Raw genomic sequence first — 4,506 nt, 5'->3', positions numbered from 1 at the left:
CTTTGCATAGTCAATGAAACACAGATATACATTCCTCTGGTATTTCCTGCTTTCAGCTAAGATCCATCTAACATTAGCTACAATATCCCTAGTACCATGACACCTTCTAAACCCAGCCTGGACTTCTGGCAGTTCTCTGCTGATGTGCTGTTCCAGTCGTTTTTGGATAGTCTTCAGTAAAATCTTGCTTGCATGTGAAATCAATGATATAGTTCTATACTGTGGAATCCCCAAGACCACGTGGGATCCGTTCTTAAGTCTCGTAGAGGGGGCGGGGGGAGAGAGAGAGAGAGAGAAGAAAAGAAAAGAGAGAGAGAGAGAGACACAGAGAGACAGAGGAAAGAAAGAAAGAAAGAAAGAAAGAAAGAAAGAAAGAAAGAAAGAAAGAAAGAAAGAAAGAAAGAAAGAAAGAAAGAAAGAAGGAAAGAAAGAGGGAAAGATTTGCCTATAGAGTATAAAGACTTTGTGGGACACTATAGGACAATCAGCCCAATTTCTAAGGCCGTGAATCCTTTGGGAAGCAGGCTAACATATCTTTCTCCTGGTGAGTTTCAACTACCCATTTTTCAGTTAGCAAGGAAGTACTTTAACCACTGTACTCCTAGGGCTATTTACAAAAAAGAACCAAATTCTGTTTACATTTTTATCTGTCCCCTCACTCCTTACTTTGGGATATACTGCTGCTGTGTTGTTGCCAAGAGTCACTGAGTCGACTACTACTCCTAGTGACTCTCTGGACAGCATATCTGCTCCTTGCCCGATCCTGTGCCATCCTTACCATCTCTGGTGTGCCGGAGGCCACTGTTACAGTCACTGTGTCAATCCATCTTGTTGGCGGTCTTCCTCTCCTTCTCTGACCCTCCCAGCATGATACCTGTTTCTAAGGACTAGCCTCTCCTGGCAACATTCACAAGCATCTTTTTCCCTCTCCCCAACTCAGAAGCTAACTTATCTGACAAACGTCTGTATTTGTTTGTTTGTTTGTTTAATGTGCCTTCTGCACATAGACCTAGGAGCTCTGGTGTCATCTGTAGCAAGTTGAGTAGCTAATCAGCAGGCTACCTGTGTCTGGTTGTTCGAATTCACCAGCAGCTCCAACAGAGAATGGTGAGCTGTCTCCTCCCATCAAGATTTGCAGCCTTGACTAAGAGGTTCATTACTGCAAAAAGAACTGGGAGGAGGAGAGAGGGAGGTAATTGTGCAACAATGAATGAATATAAAAAAAAAAGAAATCGGGGGATTAATTGTGGGGTTGTACATTTTGATGGGCACAGGGTGAGGGAAATGGAAAGAATTTGTTCTTATAAATAATATTTGATTTTGTAAATAAACTAGTTGAAAATTTAAAAGTGAACTGGAGGAGGCAGGGAAGGGAGATAGGATAAAATGTGCAAAAATGAATGAATGAAAATCTAACTTCTCTGTAAACATTCATTAAAATCACAATTAAAATAAAATTTTATTTTAAAAAGTGAATAAGGACAGGGATGAGGAGAGGGGGTAAGATGTGTAACAGAGAACAAATGAATGAAAATCTAAATTTTCTCTAAAATTTTATTTAAAATAATAATTTAAATAAAGTCTTATTTCAAAAAAATAATTTGCAGCCTTAGAAATGCGATGGAGGGTCACTATGAGTTGGATGACAGTGAATGAGAGACAAAAGCTAGGTGTCCTAGTAGTGCTGTGGTTAAAGCAGTTGGCTGCTAACCAGACAGTTGGCAAATCTACCCAACCAGCTGCAGTGTGAGAGGAAGTGACAGCGTCAGTAAATACTGAAGTCTCCTGTGGGACAATCTTACCTCTATTCTAGGGGAGCATTGAGTCAGAAGCAACTCTTGGCAGGGAGATTGGTTTGAATATAACACACACTTTCCTGGATGGCTACACACAGCACTGTAAAGCATCTGAACAAATGGGTTAACATTTATTTAACCAGCCTCCCATCACTACCAGGTTAGGCTGCTTCCAGTCTTTTTTTTTTTTTTATTGAGTAAAGTTTTATTTTTTAAAATGTACAGTTGGTTGGCTGTTTATGCATCTTCTCCAACAGCTGGGGCATTGCCACCTTTGGTGTTTCTGGTGTAAATCACTTGAGCTCTGTGTTTTGAAACCAGCTTGATAAGCCCTGAAGGGCTGCCCTGGCCAGGGACCCCCGAATCTTCAGTGTCTCAGAGACAATAGTTGGGGTTATAAGCTTATAGTTGGGAACTTCTTTACAAAGTTTGTCATATGTGGCTTTGTCAAACAAGACCAGGTTATTGAGCTTGTCCCAAACTTTGCCTTTGGACCACTTCTTCTTCTTGGCGTTGCCCCCAGATTTGTTCACTGGGTCTTTGTTCTTCTTGGCCGACTTTCCAGCATCTTTCTTCTTCTTGTTGTCCTCAAGCGGCATAGCAAAGCTCGGAGAGGAGCTACCACAAGTGCAGCCTTGTTAAGATATCGGATGCCATATGCACACCCATGTTTATGGAGGCTTTGTTCACAATAGCAAGGAGTTGGAAACAACCCAAGTGCCCATCAGCAAACGAGTGGATGGAGAAGCTCTGGTATATTCACACAATGAAATACTACGCTGCATTGAAAAACAAGGAACTCACTCAAAATGGGTGACCCTGGAGGACATTATGCTGAGTGAAGTATCTCAGTCACAAAAAGGACAAATAGTGCATGTTCCCACTGTTGTAAAACAGGACTGACATCAGGGTTGGGAGGAGACTGAGAAAGATGGGTTCAACAATGTATACTGCATTGAAACAGATGAGAGAGAAAACTGTTTAAAAGGGATATGTGATTAGGTATTTTTGTCATGACAGCAATCCAGAGTGAAGGCTGCATAGTGAAGTGGACCTGGGAAGAGGGATTGTAAAACAGTGAAAGAATTTTTCTTTTACTTTTCCAAGAGGGTAGTATACTAGGGGAAAGGGTTGGGAAGGGAGAAAAGTGCAACAATGAATGAATGGAAATCCAAAGTCTCTGTAAATTTTCATTGAAATTAATAATAAATTAAAAGAAAAAAGAAAGGAAAAACAGAAAAGATGTCCAATGCCTCCTTTTACTCCTTCAAACAATCTGCTAAATATACTCGTCCAGGTGTATTTTGCTTATGTTGCAGAATTTGATATTTTGATGTAGTTGAATTTATCACTCTCTTTTGGTCATGGGTTTATTTCCAATTAAGTGAGACTTTTTTCTCTCTGATACAAAGAAAGAAAAAGCAATTTCCCCACCCTACCCCTACTCCCACCCCGCCACCTTCCTGGTACTTCCACAGTTTTCTTTTTCACCTTTTTATCTTTGAATTTTGGTGGTGTTTTTTTAGGGCTTTAAATTTTTTTTTAATCTTATACTGGTTTACTTACAAAGTTCATGAAGTTTGTATACATTGTTTTTCACACCAGATCTTTCCCCTTTCCTTTACCCACCCTTCTCTCCACCCATCAAATTGTGTGACCTTGCGGCAAGCTCTGGTGGCCTAGTGGCAAGAAGCTGCACTGCAATCCAGAGGTGCATGGTTCAAATCCACCAGATGCTCTGCTGGAGAAAGAGGGACAGTATCCTCCTATAACAGATCCCATTAGATGGTACACACACACACAAAGTAATTTTAAAAAAAAAAGGTTGTGTGACCCTATTATTAAGCCTCCCCCCATCCTCATACTCATTCTACAATAATGGTTTAAACAGTATTTGTCTTTATGAGACTGAGTTAGTTAACTCAGTATAATGCTCTCTAGTCCCTCCCAAATTAGGTAGTAATTTACAAAATCATTGTTGCTGTGTGCTGCATAGTATTCCATTGTGTGACTGTACTGTAATGTCTCAATCCTTGTGGTTGGGCATTTGGGCTGTTTCCATGTTCTTGCGATGGTGAGTAACGCGGCTATGACTGTTGTATGTGTTGAGTTTTATTTTGATGAAAGGTTGAGGTTGGGACTCAGACTCAGTTTTCCCCCTAGATCTCTTGAAAGGCATTGCAGTTATTAGATTCACAGCCCTGAGACCTAAAATCTGGTGTTATCCCTATTTTACAGGTGAGAAAGCAGATACCTAAGGAGATAAAGGTACATGACTCACTTTACACAAGGAATAATTGAAACCCAGGATCCTACCCAGGACATCTATACTGAACCACAGTAAAAATAGTCTTTATTTTGAGCCATACAATCACCCTTCCCTCCTTTTTCTTTGTTTTGAAATTTATTCTTTTTTTCTGTATGTGTGATTTTTAACAAAGTTTACAGAAAAGTTGGATTTTCTTTCATTCATTGTTGCTTATTTCCCTCCCTATCCACACCCTGTTCACTTTATTTTTTTACAATATTTATTCATTGTTCCACAATATCCTCCCTCCGCACACCGCTCCCACAGTCCACGGTGTAATGCACCTCTTATTCTGGACTATTTTAATTCAGATCATGTCTAACATATATTCCTCTTAAACAGTATTTTTCTTCATCTGTTCCAATATAGCATTCATTATGTATCCCCTCTTTTCCTAGTTTT

At 39.9% G+C, this 4,506-nt stretch overlaps 1 pseudogene; it reads right to left on the bottom strand.

Moving 5' to 3' along the window:
• Nucleotides 1-2,033: 2,033 nt before the first annotated feature.
• On the bottom strand, nt 2,034-2,395 carry LOC102860929 (annotated as a pseudogene).
• Nucleotides 2,396-4,506: the final 2,111 nt, after the last annotated feature.

Source organism: Elephantulus edwardii, unplaced genomic scaffold, assembly GCF_000299155.1.
Source record: "Elephantulus edwardii isolate Elephantulus edwardi_28Jun2011 unplaced genomic scaffold, EleEdw1.0 scaffold01139, whole genome shotgun sequence".
NCBI classification, from domain to species: Eukaryota; Metazoa; Chordata; class Mammalia; order Macroscelidea; family Macroscelididae; genus Elephantulus; species Elephantulus edwardii.
The sequence above is the reverse complement of the archived record's forward strand: the minus strand, read 5'-3'. Positions and strand labels throughout refer to the sequence as shown.